Source organism: Geotrypetes seraphini, chromosome 16, assembly GCF_902459505.1.
Source record: "Geotrypetes seraphini chromosome 16, aGeoSer1.1, whole genome shotgun sequence".
In the NCBI taxonomy this organism is placed as follows: Eukaryota; Metazoa; Chordata; class Amphibia; order Gymnophiona; family Dermophiidae; genus Geotrypetes; species Geotrypetes seraphini.
The window spans coordinates 46381455-46404140 of NC_047099.1; the positions used below are offsets into that span (position 1 = coordinate 46381455).

Below are 22686 nucleotides of genomic sequence, written 5' to 3' on the forward strand. Positions count from 1 at the left end.
ATCGTTCGTACCCTATTCGCCTAATGTCCTGTAAGTAACCCTCTATCTGGACCCTGCAATCCCATTCGCTTCCAGGAAGTCATCCAGTCCCTTTTTGAACCCCAGTATTGAACCCTGTCTTCTTACCTCTCCTGGAAGCGCATTCCAGGTGTCCACCACCCGCTGAAGAACTTCCTTGTATTCGTTTTGAATCTGTCTCCTCTCAGTTTTTCTGAATGACCTCTTGTTTTTGTTGCTCCCGCTAGTCTAAAGAATCTGTCCCTCTCCACCTTCTCTATGCCTTTCATGATTTTATAAGTCTCTATCATGTCCCCTCTCAGTCTCTGCTTTTCCAGGGTAAAGAGCCCCAGCTTGTCCAACCTTTTAGCATATGAAAGGTTCTCCATGCCCTTTATCATCCTAGTTGCTCTCCTCTGGACCCTCTCGAGTATCGCCATGTCCTTCTTAAGGTATGGCGACCAGTATTGGCACAGTACTCCAGATGTGGGCGCACCATTGCTCGATACAGCGACAGGATAACTTCCTTCGTTCTGGTAGTGATATCTTTTTTGATTATGTCCAACATTCTGTTCGCTTTCTTTGAGGCCACTGCACATTGTGCCTCCGGCTTCATTGCATGCTCAAGGCCCAGCAGAGGCAGGAACTTCTTCAAGCAGCACCGGCACATCCTGTGAGCTGCGTGCCGGTGCCAGACGGGGGGTAAGTTTGAAGTTGTTCGGGCGGGGGGAGCAATGCCGGTTCTCGGGGGGGGGGGGGAGGGGGGGGAGCAGCACTGCTGGTCTCAGGGGGAGGGGTGGGAACATATCAAGCGAGTTTCCCTTAGTTCCTATGGGGAAACTCACTTTGATATACGAGTATTTTGGTTTACGAGCGTGCTTCTGGAATGAATTATGCTCGTAAACCAAGGTTACACTGTACTAACATAACTCAGTTCCCCAAGTCAAGTACATTTTACCAATTGGCTTTCTCAACATAGAACAGAGTTTGGGACTGTGATCTGTGTTTATGTCATGATTAATTCTGTAATGGAAAATTTTTTTGATTGTTTTATTGTTTTACTACTAGAATTGTTATTGTTGAGATGTTTTGCTCTTACTCTTTCCTTTTCTTGATGAATATGAACTATGTATTGTAAACCGCTTAGATCCTTTTAGGCTCTTATGCGGTGTATAAAGTTCCTTATAAACATAAACATATGAATGTTATAACTTATTTTTCACCAAGGCACATTATACAGAAGCTCAATAAGCACAAAACCAATAGAACTGAAAGCAACCCCCCCCCCCCCAAGATCCCACCTCACCGTCACTGTGCAGTTTTCTTCCATTTCATAATAAAGCTCCCCATCCTGTGATACTTCAAGGCCATCAGCCTATACATAGAGTACCAGTCGTCCAGTTTACTCAGCACAAATTGCATATCTGGAGCCGCAGACTGTTTCCATCTGTTAGGAACAGTTTAGTGACGTAGATGTTCCCCTCCTCCCAAACATTGGTGCAGAAATACTAATCCAATTGAGGGCTCTAGTGCCCTGTGCAGAATGTTTATTTATTGTAAAGTTTTCTATACCGTTTAAAACTAAACAGTTTACATCATTTTAAAACAAAAACATGATAAAATACACACACAAACAATCTTCAGAAATCATGAATACAAAATAATACCATGATTGTGAATAGTTCATCAACTCTGCCAGAGAGAAAAATTATTGGCCAGAGAAAAGCATCTACAAATACCTGCGTCTTAAGTAATTTTCTAAACATGCCCCTTTCCTGACAATTTCATATCTGATCCACCAGGGAGTTCCATATCTTAACTCCTGCACAACAAAAAGTCTCAACAAGCCTTGGATTCAGAGTCGTCTTCAGTAAAGCTAAATTGTCCGAATGCAATGATCTTTTTGGAGTATAGCTAAGTATATTATTTTTAAACAATTCTGGAATGTTTCCATACAAGAATTGATGACAAATCATTACTGCTCGGAATACTAAGGTCCAGAACTCCTGAGCCATTCCACAATCCCACCATATATGCAAATAAGTACCTGGGAGCCCACACCCATGCCAACACTGCCCATTTCCCCCTCCAGAAAGTTTTGCTAGCAGAATAGGGGTGTAGTACCAGTGTAACAATGCTTTGTACCCATTTTCCACCATCATAGTAGCCAAGCCAAGCATAACAATATGCTTCCAGGTCATGTCCCATTCCTCCAGGGTTATATTCCGGGCCAAATCTGCTTCCCAAGCTGACATGTATTTCAGGGGGGACATCGGGCCTACTATTAAAGCAGGCCCAACAGGTTTTCAAATTCAGTTTTCCTCTCAAGGAGCTCTCTTAGAATCCCAGCCTACTGAATACAGTCCTTCGCTTGTAGATATGGGAACAAATCTCTAGATTACAAACTATATCTCTCTTGGAGGTCTCCAAAGGGTCACGCCCTCCGCCCCTCTATGACTATGAATTGCCCCACACATACCAACTCCCGAAGTTCCCACCGTTGAAAGACCCCAGTCCTATCCCCAGGGGCAAATTCAGGGTTAAACAAGAGTGAGGTATGCCAGGAACATCGCCTTCCCCGCAGGGCCAGATGCTCCACCAAGCACCAGACCCACAGGGCAGTCTCCACCGCTTTCAGACCCAACTCCTGTGTACTTCCTGCCTCCCGGAAGCCAGGGCAAATGGAGCAAGGGAATCGAGTCATCTCTACCCTGTTCAATATCCACCCAGGGTTTACAGGTTTCATCCTGCCATTCCAGAAGTGCCCTCAGCTGGGCTGCCTGGGACAGTACTGCCAGTCCACTGTGTTTACACAGGCACAATACTCTCCCATTAATCTGTGGATGCTTGCGAGCCCACACAAAAGCAAGACATCGCTGTTGCATAGCCCCAAGCAGCTTTCTATCCACTCAAATCAGATGTGTCTGGAAGAAGAATAGAAACTGGGACAGTTTCATCATCTTAACCACCTTGATCCTATCAAGCCAAGAAAAGCAAAATTTTTCCCAAGCATTCAGTTCCTCTCTAATTCTCCAAAGTGTCGGGACATAATTTGTATCATAAAGGCAAAGGGCAGGAGGGCCTATGTGAATTACCAAATAGCACATAGTTCCTGTCACCCAGAAGAAAGGAAAGAGGAGGTGCAAGGCCTTTTCTCAGTCAGGGGAAAGAGTGATATTTTGCAGCTACGAAAACCCCAAAGTCTACCATATTGCAATAACTCCTTCTCAGTTGCTGTTAGAGATCTTTCAGGGTCAGTTAAGGTGAACAGAATATCATCTGCAAATAAACTGATCTTATATTTCCCCCAGGAGTCCGGACACCTACATCAGGATTCTCCTGTATCCACTGGTCAGGGACTCCACAACCAAAGCAAAAAGGATCGGGGCCAGAAGGCACCCCTGCCTCGTCCCCCGGCTAGCTTGAATATATCAGAATATCTCCCATTAATTTTCACGCACCCTAAAGGAGAATTATAGTATTCTGAGCCAGTTCAGCATCCGAGGCCCTAAGCCAATACGTGCCAAGACTTGGAACATAAACGGCCAAGAGACCTGATCAAATGCCTTTTCTGCATCAACTGCTTGCTGCTTCAACTGTACTGCCCACTCTGTCAAATTTACCACCCATCTTATGTTATCACCCACCTGCCATCCCACTATAAAGCCAGATTGATCAGAATGCACCAGCCAGGGTACCCAATTCATCAGCCTATCCACAAGAACCCGAGCAAAGATCTTAGTATCCACCCCTAACAATGAAATTGGTCAATAGGAAGAACAGGCCATAGGGTCCTTATGAAACTACTGAAAAGACATCTGTTCTGTAAAATGACATATAGGATCAGAATTTGGCCGAGGGAGAAGGAGTGATGACTCTTGAGTGCTGGTCATGGAGGTATTAGATGGTCTGGTGTTTTACTTGGTTTAATGATGTCTGTTATTGAAGCATCTTGTATGATTTATGGAATTTTATATTTTGATGTATATGTGGGTTTGGCCAGTTTTGGCCTTAACTGATATTCGTCGTTGATGCGACATGTATGTTACATGTAGCTTGATTTGATATGTAATTTGTTACAGTGTGTCCTTGAAGTGTTTTGTGCGACAAATGTAGAAATTTTATTTTGTATGTTAATATGTAACTCGCCCTGGATAAGGGCAGATGAGACATAAACAAACAATATGTAATCCCTGCGCATAAAGTATGGGAGTTGGCTACCATCCATCAAGGAATTAAACAAGGATAGGGACAATAGGAGAAGCAAGTCTTGAAAGGATCTATAGAATTTAATCGTAAAGCCATCCAGTCCTGATGATTTTCCCAATTTCATCACCCGGAAAGCCTGATGCACCTCAATTAGGGCACTGGGTCTATCTAGTCTTAGAGCATCCGAGGCCGCAAATTTAGCTATAGAGAGTCAAGATAAGTCACTATGTCAGTTTCTGAAGCCTCATCCTCGGCAGAGTATAGAGTCTTGTAAAACTGTACAAAGCAATCCTGAATTTCGCGCTCAGTGCATACCACCCCACCCTCCAGAGTGTCGCTTAATACAAAACACATTGGTACGAGATCTCCCGAGTTTTAGTCTATGGGCCACTCTACAGGAAGCTTTATTGCAGTATTCAAAATATTTCTGCCAAAGAAGCTGGGCCTGAAACTGCACGCATTCAAACTCATAAGCCTGCAAGGCTCTACGGACCTCCTGAACACGATGCAAGACCCCACTATCCCACGGTTGATGCTTGTGAGTTCCCTCTAACTTTGCAATAATATGGCGGAGATGTAGGACCTCTTATACCCTCTGTCTCTTCTTATGGGTCGCCATTGAGATAAGATGATCCCACACTACTGCTTTTAGCCCTTCACAAACTACCTCCTGGGAAGCCTCACTGCCTACATTCAACTGGATATAATTGTCAATAACGGTCTGAATCCTATGTAGAATCACAGGATCATCCAGGAGGCCATCGTTCGGTGCATAAAGATTAGCAAAAGTAGGTATGATTCTGTAGAACCCCCACCACAAGAATATAATGTCCCTGAGGGTCCCAAACCACCTTCTTAACCTCTAACATAGAAATATAGAAATAGACGGCAGATAAGGGCCACGGCCCATCTAGTCTGCCCACCCTAATGACCCTCCCCTACCTTTACTTAGCGAATAGAACCCAGGTGTCGATCCCATTTGGCCTTAAAATCAGGCACGCTGCTGGCCTCAATCACCTGCAGTGGTAGACTGTTCCAACGATCAACCACCCTTTCAGTGAAAAAGAATTTCCTGGTGTCACCTCATAGTTTCCCGCCTCTGATTTTCCACGGATGCCCTCTTGTTGCCGTGGGTCCCTTGAAAAAGAAGATATCTTCTTCCGCTTCAATGCGGCCCGTGAGATACTTGAACGTCTCAATCATATCCCCCCTCTCTCTGCGCTCCTCGAGCGAGTATAGCTGCAGTTTGTCTAACCGTTCTTCGTATGGGAGATCTTTGAGTCCCGAGACCATCCGGGTGGCCATTCTTTGAACCGACTCCAATCTCAGCACATCTTTGCGATAATGTGGCCTCCAGAATTGCACACAGTATTCCAGGTGGGGCCTCACCATGGATCTATACAATGGCATAATGACTTACGGCTTACGGCTGACGAAACCCCTGCGTATGCAACCTAGGATCTGTCTTGCCTTGGGTGAGGCCTGCTCCACCTGACTGGCAGCCTTCATGTCCTCAATGACGATCACCCCCAAGTCTCGTTATGCTACCGTTCTTGTTAGGATCTCACCATTAAGGGTATAAGTCTTATATGGATTATGGTTGCCTAGGTGCATGACTTTGCATTTTTTGGCATTGAAGCTAAGTTGCCAGGTCCTAGACCAGCGCTCCAGTAGGAGTAGGTCGTGCATCATGTTGTCGGGCATTGAATCTTCGTCCGTTGTGCATTTGCCCACTACATTACTTAGTTTGGCGTCATCAGCGAATAATGTTATTTTACCTCGAAGCCCTTCTGCCAAGTCTCTTATAAAGATGTTGAATAGGGTCGGGCCCAAGACCGAGCCCTGTGGCACTCCACTGATCACCTCCGTCATTTCTGAGGGGGTGCCGTTCACCACTACCCTTTGAAGCCTACCACCAAGCCAGTACCTAACCCATTTCGTCAAAGTGTCACCTAATCCTATAGAACCCATCTTGCTCAGCAACCTGCGGTGTGGTACGCTATCGAATGCTTTGCTAAAGTCCAGGTACACGATGTCCAGGGACTCCCCAACATCCAGCTTCCCTGTCACCCAGTCAAAGAAGCTGATCAGGTTGGATTGGCTTGATCTCCCCTTAGTAAATCCATGTTGATGGGGGTCCCGTAGGTTTTCCTCATCCAGGATCTTATCCAATTGGTGTTTGATTAGAGTTTCCATTAGTTTGCTCACTATTGATGTTAGACTCACTGGTCTGTAGTTTGCTGTCTCCATCTTTGAGCCCTTCTTGTGGAGTGGAATGACGTTAGCTGTCCTCCAGTCTAGCGGGACGCAGCCTGTACTAAGGGAGAGGTTGAAGAGCGCCGACAGTAGCTCCGCCAAAACATCACTCAACTCCCTAAGCATCCTGGGGTGTAAGTTGTCAGGGTCCTGGCTAACAAAATGTCCACCCCTCTCTTTTTGGAAGCCCCAGTAGGGGGAATCTAGAGTCCTACAAGTCCTGTTCATGGGCTCTGGGAAGATGGGATTCCTATAGGAAGCATATCTCCGCTTGGAGACACACTAACTCTCTAAACAAGGCTGTACATTTGTGGAGGGAATTCAACACCCTAACATTATAAGAGACAACCTTGAAACCCACCAGTTATCAAAGTAGAAAAAGATCTCTACCCGTGAAAACTGTAATGGCTCCTCCCTCCCCTCCCCTCCTTACCCAACTCACCCGTCCACCCCTTCCCACACAACCCCCCAGTGGGATCAACCAGACCTCCCAACATACAAACAGGAAGTAATCATCTTCAGTAGCCAAAACCTTCTACAAGGATTCACATCCCAGGACCACCTGAATCTATCGGAAACGGCACATACAATGGTCCCATTAATCCTCAGGCACTCAAGGCCACCCTGAAGGGCGGCAAACATCAACAAACATATCCCAGTTCGCCCCCTTGAAAGCATGCTCTTTAGCTCACCCAGTTCCCCCAAAGACAACTGCAAAGGAGAGCCCACACCATCCCTCTATCTAACACACACACACCACTATATACTCTCACCAACAGATTGGGCATAGCCCACCACGTGAGGAGCCATAGTCCCACCAAATCCCCACTCACTCCCCAAAGACTATAGTCCAGGCTTGTAGAATAGTAAGCTGCAGTCTCATCCAACTTGTGATGCAGACAGCAAGGGAGTAATAAACTGGGTGCAGGCAATCTGAGTTCAACTTCTACACAGTGTTTCAAGATGAAGGGCCCACAGCCACCCTCTACACAGGTGATCCCCGTCTATAATCCAGGCGCTGCCATCTGAAGCCAGATAGGCATTGTTGAATAGATTGCAGGGGTGTGCCTCCGGCAGAATGGCAGGAACCTCAATCCCTTCTTTAGCGAGCAATTCTCAGGCTTCTCCAACAGTGGCAACTCACTTAGGAACTCCATTCAAGTGATCAGCAACCCAAATAGGAATGTCCAGTGGTACTGCAAATTGGCACGCATCAATGCCTGGGTCACCTCCCGAAACATTCTTCTTTTCTGCAACATACTAGATGCAAGGTCCCAATAAGAGTTCCACATGGTGCCTGTTCCATTGGAGTGAACCCAATTCCCAAGCCCTATGAAGGAGTTGCTTTTTAAGCGCAACACTTTGAAGGCAGACAACAATGTTGCTGGCCCATTCTGATGTCTTAGGTCCCATGGCTCTATGCACCCTCTAAATGCCCAGGTCTAAGTTATTGTCCTGTAACAACCATCTGGTTAAATTGATCATCACGTCCTTCTCATCTTTATATTCATTCATATCTGGGACTCCCCTAATATGTAAGTTGTTTTGGTGGGCCCAATTTTCGAGGTTCTCGATTTTGTCAATCAATTCATGTAATTCAGATCGCACATCCTCCAGGCCATACTGTGCCCCAATAGCCGACTCCTCACAGGCATCCATTCAAAGCTCCACGGTGTCAATGCAGGGCCCGATTTCTGCAAGATCCTGCTGCAACTCCCTGTTTGCTTCCGTGACTTGTGTGGCCACTGTAGAGATCACCGACTTAACCTCCATTACTATTTCCCAGAGAACGGCGTTAGAGGTTCCATTGCTCCTCCGCTGCTCTCCGAGGCTCTCGCAGGCAGCATCTGCAGCACGCCCATAACATGGGTAGATTCCCCGCCTTCATCCTGCAGCCCTGCTATGCGCATAGAATGTGCGTGGGTCTTTTTCGGCGCACAACTCTGTTGGTGATAACCCGCCGCTCTTTTTTTTGATGCAGATCTTAATGTACCAGCTGCTCCACTAGTTCATCAAGTGGAAAATCACTTTTCGAGGGCATTATGATGGCAAAAGATGGAGCCTCAAGATTAGGCAGCCATCTTTACTGATGATGTCACTTCCTCCTCCATGAATGCATACCTTTAGGTTCACTGATTTCCTTCTCAACATGTGATCTTTGGGGTTTTCAGTCTGAGAGCAGGAAGCACTACATGCAAATGTGGCCCCCTGGGCTGTAAAGCTGCTTCCTAGGTTTGTGCTCATAGGGATTTTCTGGATGTGGAGCTGCTATTGTATTTCAGTCTGTGAGTTCTAGGTATGAATGGTGTCTGTGACTTCTGGAAGGGGTACTATGACCAGATAAAAAATGCAAAATGTGTGATGAATCTGCTTAGGAGGTATGAGGGTGGGTTGCAGGGGAGGGGCACTGAACAAGATAAAGTAAGAGGAAACCTAATGGGGGTGGAGTAGGGGGCAAAGCAGGTCAGGTCAGGAGGAAGTAGAGAACAAAAAAGTATAAAATGGGGGAGTGGAGTAGGTACGGAGGGGGGAGGGGCATTAAGCATCCTACCACAAAAAAGTAAAACTGCATTGGGAGAAAGAAGTGAGGGGGAAATAGAAGACGAGAGGAGGAAGAAGACATGAAGGTAGGGAAGGACTGAGAAAGAAGTAGAGACGGTCTAAGACAGTGTCTCACAAACTTTCCAGCCAGCAGCACACTAAACCCAGTGCCCCGGCCAGAAGGCACCTGGAAGTGCAAGGAGGTTCATCTGGCCGCGACCCACTTTAGTGGGAGGAGAGTCATCTGCGCCGGCTAACTCTCCTTGCCAGTGTGTTGCAACACATCTGAAATCTCAGGAGGCACACAGATTGCGATACACTGGTCTAAGAGAAAAAAAAGTGTATGGTATATACAGGTTTCTTCTTATAATTGTATATACCAGGGGTCACTGAAAAGTTCTCAGCCCAACCAGCAAAGTTGGGGCAGTCTCCATCGAGGGCTATACACGTCCAGCGATTATTCACTTTTGCCGACAGAACGAAAAAAGTGGAAAATTGCTGGACTATGTGTACAGCCCTCAATAGAGACTGCCCTAATTTTGCTGGTTGGGCTGAGAATTTTTCAGCAGCCCCTTGTATTCTCTTATATAATTTAATTAAAACTACTGTACCTTGATTTTAATGACGGATTATCAGTTTATGCTTGATTTTTTATATGACCCTCATGTTTTCTATGGCATTGGTAAATTATTATTTTTTCTTTTTTATTATTACACAATTTTATTAGAATTACTTTCAGTTTCGTGACTATTTAACAATTTGTGCTTTTTCTTTGCAGTCACTCCAAACCTTAGACTGGTGTTCTTGACCCATTCCTTGGGGTATACTCAACTAGTCGGGTTTTCAGTTAGCCACAATTAGAGAATGACACGGGGACAAATTTGTCCCCGTAAGAACTCAATTTCCCCATCCTGTCCTCATGAGTTTTGTCACTGTCCCTGCCCCATTCCTGTAACCGCACAAGACTTGAACACTTATGATTTTAAAGTGTTTGAGGTTTGTGTAGATGAGGACAGAAATTGCAGGAATGAGGCGTGGATAGGAAAAGAACTTGCCGGGACAGGATGGGAATATTAATTCCTGTGGGAACGGGGAAAAATTTGTTCCCATGTCATTCTCGAGCCACAATAAATATGCAAGAGATCAGTTTGCAGCTGCTACCTCCATTGTTTGAAAATCACATGCAAATTTATAGTGGAAAACTTGACTGACTGGGTTAAGAACCTGTCCTAAATCAGGAGATTTAGACTTCTTTTTTTTTTGCCAGAAACTCAAATAAAATGATCTTAGCCATAATCATATTTTGGCAGCTCTTTGGGCTTCTAAAAATCAACCCCTAGGGGCTGATGGCCTGACCCAGGATGCTTGATGTGATGCCTGGTTTGGTGAAAATTCAGGGCATGGAACCAGAGTGTAACCCCTCTCCCCCGAAAATCCCATACTAAAGATGTAGACATCTTTTCTCACATCTTTCATGTTACCAGACCAGAAATGATTCTAGCTCATATGATCCTTCAGAACCAAGGCCCCTTCCTATAAAAGATTAAACACCCATCTTGCACCCTACACCTACAACTTGAGAAACTATCTGACCACATTATTTAAGTCGTTGTTACCAAATGGCCCCCTCTGAATAGACAGTACCAGTTCTTCAGACCACTGTGCCAAGGATCTTTGAAGTGGCTGATGCTAAGGACCACAGGCAGCGGCAAGTAACAACAGCCTTCACACAAGAAGTCTACACAATTCCTGGTGCAGAGGCGTAAGTGTAGTGTAAACATCATAAGAATTGCCGCTGCTGGGTCAGACCAGTGGTCCATCGTGTCCAGCAGTCCGCTCACGCAGTGGACCCTTAGGTCAAAGCCCAGTGTCCTAATTGAGTCTAGCCTTACCTGCGTACGTTCTGGTTCAGCAGGAACTTGTCTAACTTTGTCTTGAATCCCTGGAGGGTGTTTTCCCCTCTAACAGCCTCCGGAAGAGCGTTCCAGTTTTCCACCACTCTCTGGGTGAAGAACTTCCTTACGTTTGTACAGAATCTATCCCCTTTTTTTCTGTGATATTTGTGTGTGTGGGGAGAACAGCGCCTTGAACCTTCTCTATAGTACTAAACGTATATGCAAAATATAACCACTATAAGGGGACAGTAGCTAGGTAGCCTGTCTACCAAAAGGGGGTTCAATCTGTGCTTCGGAGAGGGGTTCTCATGGAGAAAAGAGCTTTACTCTGTTATAAGGAAGAATCTATCCTGCCACAGTTAAATTTGTTCAAGTAACTGACTTTCAAAGGTTACACAATTTGACAGGGTGGGTCTCATCACAATTTGACTTTTAGAACATAAGATCACTTTTAGTTTATAGGTCAGGGGATATTTTACTTCCAAAAGTTAAAAAATAACTGAGCGAGAAAACCTGTGTGAGAATGGGGGGAGGGCATCCCCCACCCACTGAACCCTCCACATAACCTCAGTGAAAAGAGACTTAAGACCAGCTGAAGCAGGCTGGACGCTGTGCCCTCCCCCCCTCCCAAGGATCTCCATCCTACTCTCAGCTACAAGTACCGTAACCAGGCTTTCAACAACTGATCAGCTGCAGCTGAGCAGGCTGTGTCTTGATGAATCCCAGAAGCAAGATTTGTCCAGTACTCACTGCTTTTGTGTTCGAAGAGAGCGTCTCTTTTCCTGAACTCCTCCAAATTTGCCAATAGGGGGGTCTAGTACCCAGGTGTCTGTTCCCTTTAAGCTCCTCTGGGCCTGCTGGTGTTTCTGGATCAGTTCTGTTCTTCCTGGCCAAGTACCTGAGGCATGGGGCAGGGCCAGCGCTCCTCAGAAAGCAGGTTTCACTGGTTTTACAGAAAACCAGGGAGTGAGGAAAACTTTTGAGCAGAATCTGAAGCCTTTTCCAGACAGGGAAAGTCTAGAGACGAACCTGGGAATGCTGAGTAAGAGCTCTGAAAACCAGCTGCTGGGAGGGGAAACTCTATCAGCTGCTCAAATCAATTATTTACTGGGATTCCAACACTGCCTTGATCAATTACCTTCCCTTCCGTGCATAAGAGGCAAATACTTCACCCGGTCAGTTTGGAGCATCCACCCATCACACCAGCTCTCCCAGTTTCAGGATTATGGAGTACCCACCCATTACAGCAGCTCTCCCAGTCTCAGGATGCTGAAGCATCCACCCATCACATAGATTCTCTGGGTCATCTGCTCAGTCTAGAAACTGTCCCAAGACTCATTCACTAATCACACAATCGGTCCTGGTCCCAGGACACTGGAGCATTCATGAATTACACACACTATCCCAGCCTTGGCTCTGTTAGCTGCCCATCATGCAAAAAGCCCCTAACCAAGCAGCTCATTCCTTGCAGGACACAGCACCCTGTGGCATCTCCTCTCCTTTGTCCATTGCTCGATTCTATGTCCAATCCTGGCTTCTGGGAACCGGATTCAGATCTTTTTGAAGCACTGATCCCTACTTTCAGGCTCAGGCCTCATGCTAAGTGTTTCTGTGGGGCTTTCACACACATCAGGTAAAAAATGTTCACATCACTGCATTATCTCTGTTCACTGAGCTGTGGGCAGCCTAAGATTCCCTCTCCCCTTTCTATATGTGGTGAGTTTATGACCCTTCCTCCCCCTAGTAAATGATGGGGTCAATGTGTGGTGGGCAGACTGCGACTCCCTCCCTCCAGTAAATGCAGTGGGCAACTTTTGACCCCCCTCCCTACCCAAGCTGTGCCTTTTAGTCACTTGAGTGGTCAGAAAATGATCCCAACTTCCATAATTTTACTCATCTTAAGGCAAGTATTTGTTTTATAGGAGAGGATTTTCTGTCTTTTCCCATTTTACTGGTAGGAGGTGCTGTAATGTACTTCAGCCTAACTTTCACTGAGGACAGACTGGTTCCAGTATCACAGGGAGACCTTGTGCCAGTCCTGCAGTGGTTGAGGGTTGAGATGGTGTTAGCCAAGGCAGTAGGAGCCAGTTTCAGGGCATTGTGAACAGTGATAAATCTCAGGAGCTTAGAGGGGCGAGAGGGCTAGGGACAGCTTAGTAGGTAAGTACCTCAAAGAACAGCATGCCTCTTTGTCCCTGCAGCAGTCCTTGAGTGTCCTCTGAGCCAGTACAAACAGCAGCCAGCAGGTCTTGGACTGTCAGATAAGCCAGTGGCACATAAACAGTTTGTTGTGTAATATGGTCATCACCTCCTTATCCCCAGCCCCCTCCCACACATCACATGGCACAGCTGGTACACCTGCCCAAGGTCAGCAGAAGGTGAGTCCTGCAAAACCAGTGCCAGGGGCTGTGGCTCACCTTCAGGTGAAGGAGCTGGGCAGGTAAATCTTGATCACTTTTCCTCTGTGATGGAGTGTATAGCTCTCACAGTCCCAGCCTCTCTCAGCAGAAGGTGCTAAAAGGAAAAATGCAGGTAGGAGCACTAGCCTTGGGAAGCTCACAGTCTCAGCAGAAGGCGCTGTAGAGAATGTACAGGAACCCTGAGTGTGGGGTAAACACAGCTCACGCAGTACCAACCTTTTCCAACAGGAGGTGCTGCAGGGAATGGTGCAGAAACGTATGCTATGGCAGGGGTAGGGAACTCCGGTCCTCGAGAGCCGTATTCCAGTTGGGTTTTCAGGATTTCCCCGATGAATATGCATGAGATCTATTTGCATGCACTGCTTTCAATGCATATTCATTGGGGAAATCCTGAAAACCCGACTGGAATATGGCTCTCGAGGACCGGAGTTCCCTACTCCTGGGCTATGGGGAAGCTCCCAGCAGGAGACACTGTATGGAATGGTGCAGGATTGCTGGCTGTAGGGGCAGTTCACAGCTCATGGAGCCCCAGCTTCTCTCAGCAGGAGTGCTGGCTGTGTGTGTTGTGTGCATGGTGGGAGGTGAATGTATCTGTGTCTCGGTGTTAATATTTAATTCTGACCTTGTATTGTATTTTTGTGGAATGTGTGCATGTGTGTGTGTTCCCTAGGGGAGGGATAGCAGGAACAGTCTGGGCAGTCCCCTCTCTGATTGGTCTCACCGTCCTTTGCTACTGGCAATGAGACTTACAATAGTTTAGAAAAGTCAAAGAATTTCTTGGCTCAGTGTAGAAAGAACTTGTCCCTTGCTCCAGGAACCAGGGACACACTCTAGGGGTACAGATAATTTGTCTACTCCCAGGATCAGAGACACTGCAGTCCTACTCCAAGGAGCCTGGAACCTGCAGGTCAGTTAATGAATGCAAGTACTGTCACTGCTGGTGGAAGAAAAAAATATTTGGATTAGTTCAAGGCGAGTTAAGTTCAGGTACAGTAGGAATTCAGTGTCATGAACCATTACAAGGAAGTAGTGTACTAGGAGAGAGGGAATGTCCTGATCTGAGGATCCTAAAGGAGGGTCTTTATCTACTACTACTTATTATTTCTATAGTGCTGCTAGACATACGCAGTGCTGTACATTAAAACATTCAAGAGACAGTCCCTGCTCTGTAGAGCTTACAATCTATACAGACAAACAGGACAAGTAAGGGGGTTTGGGAGTTTCTTAGGCATGGTTACTTTAAAGTGAGTGTGGAGTTAGGAGTTAAATGCAGCCTTGAAAAGGTGGGCTTTTAGTCTGGATTTGAACAATGCAAAGGACAGAGCTTGATGTATTGACTCGGGCAATTTGATCCAGGTGTGTGGTGCAGCAAGGGAAAAGGAACGTAATCTGGAGTTGGCAGGTGAAGAGAAGGATACAGATAAGAGACTTACCTGATAAATGGAGCTCGGGGGGGGGGGGGGGGGGGTAGTATAGGGAGAAAGTTTATAATGACCTGTTCCTGGCCAGATCCAATAGCCTCTACTGTATTCTCATCCTTACTGTTGACCACTACCACTTCGATACGCTGTCCTCATTGGGATTCCAGGGTTTTGTTCTTTCCTGGTTTTCTTCCTGTCTCCATTGTCAATTGGTGTACCTCAAGGCTTAGTCTTGGGCCCTCTCCTTTTCTCTATATATACCTGCTCCCTCGGTGCACTGATCTCCTCCCATGGCTTTCAATATCACCTGTATGCTTTTGACTCCCAGATCTACCATTCCACACCAGATGGGAATCTAGACCCGAATCTCAGCCTGCCTGTCCAACATTGTTGCCTGGATGTCTCACCGTCATCTAAAACTGAATATGGCTAAGACCAAGATGCTTATCTTTCTACCTAAACCCCCCTCCCCCCATTCTCTATTTCTGTGGACAACACTCTCCTCCTCCCTGTCTCAGTTTGCAACCTTAGGGTCATCTTTGACTCCTCTCTCTTCTTCTCCACTCAGATCCAACAAACTGCTAAAGCCTGTCGCTTCTTCCTCTATAATACGTATTACCATAATCCAACCTCTCCTTTCCGAGCACACTGCCAAAACCCTTATCCACACTTTCATCACCTCTCACTTAAGACTACTGCAACTTGCTTCTTTCAGGTCTCCCCTTCAATCCATTCAAAATTCTGCTACATGACTTCCATTCCACCAGAGCTGACATACTCACATTACCCCTCTCTTCAAGTCACTTCATGGTCGCCCCATCCATTTCTGTAATCTGTTCAAACTCCTTTTACTAACTTACAAGTGCGGCCCCTCAATATCTCTCCTCACTCATCTCCCCCTGTGCTCCCTCCCATGAACTCAGTTCATTGGGTAAGTCCCTCTTATCCATACCCTTCTCAACTGCCAACTCCAGACTCCGCCCCTTCTATCTTGCTGCGCCATATGCCTGAGTCAATACATCAAGCTCCATCTCTAGAAGTATTCAAATCCAAACTAAAAGCCCATTTCTTGACACTGCTTTCAACTCCTAACTCCCACCCAGCATAAGATAACTATGTCCATCCTATTATTCTCTCTGCAAGAAACTTTCCAACTCCTATATGTCTGTCTGTCCAAATTAGATTGTAAGCTCTTCTAGCAGGGACCGTCTATTACATTTTAAATGTACAGCGCTGTGTACGCCTTTCAGCTCTATACAAATGATAAATAGCAGTAATAGTAGATATAGAGGATCCGAGATCCTTTAAAAGAAGGATATTTATCAGTGTCTAGAGTAAGGAGACAGGGAACATCCTGATCAGAGGATGCTAAAGAAGCTAGTGTTTGGAGACAGGGAATGTCCTGATCTGGGATCCTTTACAAGGAGGATCTTTATCAGAATCTGGTGTCAGGAGACAAGAAATGTCTTGACCCTGGGGATGCTGAGGAACTTTTGCAGTTCCCTGCTGTTTGGTACTGCTTCAAGATTACTACACAGCTGTATAGATTGATTTAAGACGGGGGTTGCCAACCCAGGTAGGTGAATAGGTGAAATGTAATTGAGGGCAGCTCCTAGTCTAATTGGGTAAAGCAGAACAATCTCTATAAGAAAAGGAGAAGATGGGTGAAGAGTAATGGAGGGGAGGTGTCAGCAACCAATCGAAGCGGACAGATCCTTCACCAAAAAAAAAGCTCCTCTTTCTCCAAATCCATCTGCTTCTTCCCAGGATCTAGATAGTGAGAGCTGAGGCCAGGGTTGCCAGCTGGCTCCTGATTTGCTTGAAATTATTGATTCAGTCCTGGGTCTATATACTGCTGCATTTCCTAAGACAAGCAAGCCTACATGTCCCTAAATGCAATGGGGTAAAACCAGGACTGGCTCAATCCTGTGGGAGATGGGATCTAACCCTCTAATTAACTCTAGAAAGTTCTTCCTCTCACCTATAGAGGTTTACGGGCAAATAAAAGATCCCAGACTGTCTTGGGATAATCAGAAGCAGTGTCAGACTGTCCTAGGTGTTCAAGAAGTGCGTAGCTGCCATTGGCTTTGCTGTCCTTTCCACAGTGTCTACACCCACTTTGCTATTGCCAATGCTAGAACCAGAGTTGCCAACTGTCCTATTAATTATTACATTTCTCTCTTCTCTACTATCAAGCTTAATCGACTAAATGTAAGCCACTTAGATGCTTTGTGATGTGCGGTTTATCAAGACTAAATAAAACTTGAAACCAGTTCCAGGAGGGAGATTTGGGGACCAGTCCTGGTTTTCAACTTATATTCTGGATAACGTGGTGTGGTAGCTATAGTCATCTACTTTTAAAGGTAATAAACAGAAATAAAACAAAAACAAAAAAAAGAAAGAAAATATGATGATACCTTTTTATTGGACTAATTTAATATACTTTTAATTAGCTTTCAAAAGCAATACCTTCTTATTTGAAAGCTAAGTCAAAAGATGTTGGGGAGTGGAAGAGTGGCCCACTGGTTAGTGCAGCGGCCTGAGAATTAGGGGAACTGGGTTTGATTTCCACTACAGCTTCTTGTGACTCTGGGTAAGTCCATTAACCCTTCATTAGCCCAAGTACAAAATGAGTAACTGAAGATAATATGTAAACCATTTTGGTTGTAACCACAGCAAGGTTGTAACCACAGCAGTTGGAACCCAAGCACAGTACCGGGTAAAGCTTTGGATTCTTGCCCAGAAATAGCTAAGAAGAAAAAATAAAAAATAAAAAATTTAAATTGAATCAGGTTGGGCAGACTGGATGGACCATTCGGGTCTTTATCTGCCGTCATCTACTATGTTACTATGTAAGGCAGTATATTACATCCCAAAGCAGTGTGGGATTTATAGACCCCAAATCTATCCATTGAAATCTAATCTGAATTTCTGTGGCACACTTATCCAGCACATGTCCAAAAAACAAAAAAATCCTTGGTATACTGCCGAGTTAACATTAATTAAAAATCAATTGCGTGCTCTTGAAAGAAAATGGCATCGGACTGAAACATCTCTGAATTTATTAAAATATCAGGAACAAGAAAACCATTATAAGATTAAAATAAATGCTGCAAAGAAAGAGTACTATAAGAAACAAATTGGAAAGGCAAAAAACTCTGCCATGCTATTCTCAATATTAAAATCATTGACTATGTTTAAACCCCAAGGAAATACCGATTCCGTTATTACAATCACTGCCCAAGATCTTTCTAGCACATTACTTTAAAGAAAAATCATCAGTATCAGAAGTCAATTCAGATCAAAACCTGACCTAGACCCCACCGAACCTGATAATATCTTGCCATTTTCAAAATGTGCTCATTTCAACCTACCATCTATAAACGATATTCAACGGTTGTTTCAATCCATAAACCTAAAAAGCAATAACTCTGAAACTATTCTGCCATTTATCTTAAAACGTCTTTTCAATAAGTTAGGACCATTCATACATAAAATCATCACCAGCAGTCTGGAAACAGGATCTCTACCAAAATTCTGGAAACATGCGACAATCCACCCAATTCTCAAAAATCCAAAGGCAAATCATAATGACTTCGCAAACTTTCGACCAATAGCTAAAATTCCATTCCTAGCAAAATTGACCGAAAAGGTAGTATTCAATCAGGTATCCGAATTTATAGATAAAACGGGAGTATTGCATCCTAATCAAACAGGATTTCGGAAATACTACTCAACAGAACACTCGATGATAAGTATGACTACAGCTATCCTTTATTTTTTGGATCACCATGATCCGTTCTCCTTATATCCATAGACCTTTCTTCCACATTCAACACCATTGATCACCATTGGAATTAGTGATACTGTGCTTTAATGGTTTCAGTCTTATTTTTCAGATAGATCATCAAAAGTTATCTTTAATAATTCCACCTCAGACATGATATCTACCAACTATGGCATCCCACAGGGTTGATATTATGCCCCCTACTCTTTAACATCTTTTTAGCCCCTCTGCTGACTCTTTGTCAATCTATCGGGTTTACAGTGTTTGCCTACGTGGATGATCTTCAACTCTTACTTCCATTAGACTCATATTCCACAGAGGAATTCCAAAATGTCAATAAGAAATTAAGTACAATCTCTGACTGGCTTGATGAAAATAAACTAATAATGAATACAGATAAAACAAAACTAATACATTTCCCTTGGAAAGAAGGACTAAAACTCACTGCCCCAATCAAGATAAATAATATCCAATTGCAGGAATTCACTAAGATTAGAGTTTGGGGGTTATTCTGGATCAAAAATTGACATATCACAATCAGATTAGTGCAGTAGTGAGAGGTTGTTTTCAGAGGCTATGAATGATCAGATCAATTGCTCCATTCTTGGACTCATCATCACCGAATGTCCTTGTACATTCATTGATCATTTCAAAGTTAGAGTACTGTAACTCGCTCTATAAAGGAATCGCTCTTAAAGAAATCCGTCGACTACAACTAATTCAAAACACCGCAATTAAAATTATAACAAATAAGAAAAAATTTGACCACGTGACACCTCTGCTCAAAGAAGCTCATTGGCTTCCAATTGTCCACAGAATCTCCTATAAAATAGCACTATTAACATTCAAAATATTAACAACTAAAGCCCCATCATTCCTAGAAAGGTACATTATTCCATATATTCCTACTAGAAGTTTGAGATCGGAGGACAAAAACCTTCTAATAATTCCATCACTTAGTACAATAAATACAAGACAAAATACGATCTTTGCGGTTACAGCGCCTAAAATATGGAACTCCTCACCATCATTTATTAAGGAAGAAAAATCATTAAGTAAATTTAAAGGATTGTTAAAATGCTGGTTGTTCAAGGACGCCTTTGAGACCTAATCATCGGATTTTCTTTTGACCCCGTTCACCTCTGTCTTAGGTTCCAAGAAATTAAAAAACAAAAAAACTTTTTAATTTTCCTTTTTAATCTTGATTATGCAGTACTTCTAAAATTTTTACCCTCCTTTTGTACTTACCTTCCATGTTCTCTTTACTATGCCTATTGTAGTTCTCCCCACTTCCCTTATGTATCGGTCTGCAATGTTCGTATGTCTATTGTAGTTAATAACTAAGACCCTGTTTTTAATTGTAAATCACTTTGAATTCACGATATTGCGATACATCAAAATTTTAATAAAACTTGAAACTTGATTTACAATTTAAGAAGCCCCTAAAGATGCATGGCAAATGCTGAATACATTACATTAATGAGAAAGGATAGGATACAATGTTGCAAGTAGATAAAGAAGTGGGGAGAAGGTAATGCCCCATAGAAGAATCACAGGATTACAAATGGACAATGGGGAGCGTAAACATTGAGTCAGAAGAGGTAACAATCGCACCAAAGGGAGGCTGTCATTGAAAGCCAGATTCTCAAAACAAAAATCTGCCTTTAACATAGAAACATAGAAATTGACGGCAGAAAAGGGCCATAGCCCATCGAGTCTGCCCATACCAACTCCCTGATTCTTACTCCCCTATAGATCCCACATGAATATCCCATTTTCTTTTAAAATCTGACACGCTGTTGGCCTCAATCACCTGTTGAGGCAGCTCGTTCCAATGATCGACCACCCTTTCGGTGAAGAAGTACTTCCTAGCATCACCTTGAAATTTCCCTCCCCCGATTTTCAGCGAGTGTCCGCTGGTTACCGTGGGCCCTGTAAGACTGAAGATATCATCTTTCACCTCTATACGCCCCGTGATATATTTAAAGGTCTCAATCATGTCCCCCCTCACTCTTCGCTCCTCCAGTGAGTACATCCGCAGTTTTTTTTAACCTTTCTTCATACGTGAGATCCCTGAGCCCCAAGACCATCCTGGTAGCCATTCACTGAACAGACTCAATTCTCAACACATCTTTCCGGTAGTGTGGTCTCCAGAATTGAACACAATACTCGAGATGAGGTCTCACCATGGATCTGTACAGTGGCATTATGACTTCAGGTTTTCTGCTGACAAAACCCCTACGGATGCAGCCCATCATTTGTCTTGCTTTGGACGAAGCCTTCTCCACGATTGGCAGCCTTCATATCATTGCTAATGATCACTCCTAAATCACGTTCCACCGTGGTCCTGGACAAGGTTTCACCATTTAGTGTGTAAGTTCTGTGTGGATTTTTTTTTGCCTAGGTGCATTACTTTACATTTTTTAGCATTGAAGCCTAACTGCCAAGTTGATGACCACTGTTCCAGCTGCCGTAGGTCCTGCGTCATAAAGTCAGGCACACTGTTTTTGTCTTGCTTGCTAAATAGGTTCCTGCTGATTTAGCATGCACGTATTTTAGGACGGATTATTAGGGAGGTCTTTTCTGAGTTCTCTAGATACTGCCATGCAAATGTAGTACAACCGGGTCATTAATATTGAAATGATCACTCCGAGCGATTCTCTAACCTCATTGTGCTACATTTGCATCCAAAATTTACCAACAGGTCTGAACTGTTGTTACCTTACTTTCTAATCAGACAAGAAAGTAAGTCTTGACAGCCCAGGCCCTCCCCTGTACATAAAAAAAAAATCCACGGAAGTTCGGCAGTAGAGACGTCCACTCTCTCTTGCTGTGTTGCTGACACTAATAACACCGGCAGCGGGAGAGATGCCCACTCTCTCCCTGCCAAGCAACACCCCCCCCCAACACCCCCTTGTCAACTGGGCTAATCAGAGCCTCAGGCTCCCCCCTGGTGTATTCCAGGATGTGAAGGGGGAGAGGGCGGGGTTTCATTGGAGGCACCGGGGGGGGGGGGGGAGTTGTGTGATGGCGGGAGAGCATGGACATCTCTTCTGCTGCCGAGGGGGTGTTGGGGGCTGTTGCAGGAGAGCATGGGCATCTTTCATGCTGCCGAGGAGGTGTTGCTTGGTGGGGAGAGAGTGGGTATCTCTCCCACTGCTGGGGAGCTGTTGCTTGGTGGCAGGAGAGTGTGGGCATCTCTCCCACTGCAGAGGGGTGTTGCTTGGCGGCAGGAGAGTAGGCATCTCTCCTGCTGTCGGGTGGAGGGTTGCTTGACTTTGGTGGCTGGTTTTGTTGTTGGTTGTTTGGGGTTTTTTTTGCGTTTATTCTGCGCATGTGCCCATCGCTATCACTAGTGATGGGCACTACAAATTTAGCAAATATTCACTACTCTCTGCCAAACTAATTTGCATGAGTGTTTTTTAGAGAATGACTCATTTTTAAATCGCTACTATAATGGCTGCGACAGTGGCACCTCAGTTTTGTACGTGGATTTTTGAGAATCTAGCCCTGAGTAATAAGGAATTTATCAAACAAGAATGTTTTCAGCCTTTTCCTGAAGGTGAGGTAACTTGTATCTGTCCTTATTGACATGGGAAGGTTGTTCCAGGTTCTTGTGGCCGCTTAGGTGAATAGGGTATTGAATATCCGTTTGTACCGCTCCCCCATGACATCCTATTTGTCTGTCTTGTCTCTTTAGATTGTAAGCTCTTTGAAGCAGGAACTGTCTTCTTTGTATGTCTGGTTGTGCTATAGAAATCATGAATAGTAGTAGTAGTACTTCACTCCCTTGGATGATGGGAGGAGCAGTTGGTGCATGTTGCAGATTCTGGATGATGTGAAGGATGAATAGGAGAACAAGTGGATTATATGCTGCAGGTCCCATAGTGCACCATAACAGGCTTGTCAGAAAGCCAGAACTGACCTAAAATCTTCCACTTGGAACTGGGTAACTTTGCAGCTCTACAGATCACAGATCTTTGAAAATTGTGACTCCCCAAAAAGGCAAGGGAGGAGCATGAATCTGGCTCTAATATTATCATAAGAATTATGCACACTGGTTTCTTCTCCAGCTTTTCCTAGATGCCTGCCTCCTCATCCCTCTTCTTTAAGCCTGGACCCATGACAGAACAAACTGGTGAGCTGGTTATGCTGTTTCA

General features: G+C 44.6%; 2 protein-coding genes across 8 annotated transcripts in view; one reads left to right on the forward strand and one right to left on the reverse strand.

Moving 5' to 3' along the window:
* PALM3 (paralemmin 3) overlaps positions 1-22686 on the reverse strand; it is an 81451-nt gene that overhangs the window by 27350 nt on the left and 31415 nt on the right. For 2 of the 4 annotated variants that reach the window (XM_033923945.1, XM_033923944.1), the window contains exon 1: positions 11649-11933. The exons of the other annotated variants lie outside the window; for them this stretch is intronic. The gene's annotated coding sequence lies outside the window, so the exon portion shown is untranslated. Of the gene's footprint in view, positions 1-11648; positions 11934-22686 lie in introns of those variants that run through there. 4 annotated transcript variants of the gene reach the window in all.
* MISP3 (MISP family member 3) overlaps positions 13317-22686 on the forward strand; it is a 45839-nt gene continuing 36469 nt past the window's right edge. Inside the window, exons 1-2 of one of the 4 annotated variants that reach the window (XM_033923947.1) lie at positions 13350-13430; positions 22600-22664. The gene's annotated coding sequence lies outside the window, so the exon portion shown is untranslated. Of the gene's footprint in view, positions 13431-13891; positions 14226-22599; positions 22665-22686 lie in introns of those variants that run through there. The other 3 variants (XM_033923946.1, XM_033923949.1, XM_033923948.1) reach the window with 3 other exon arrangements.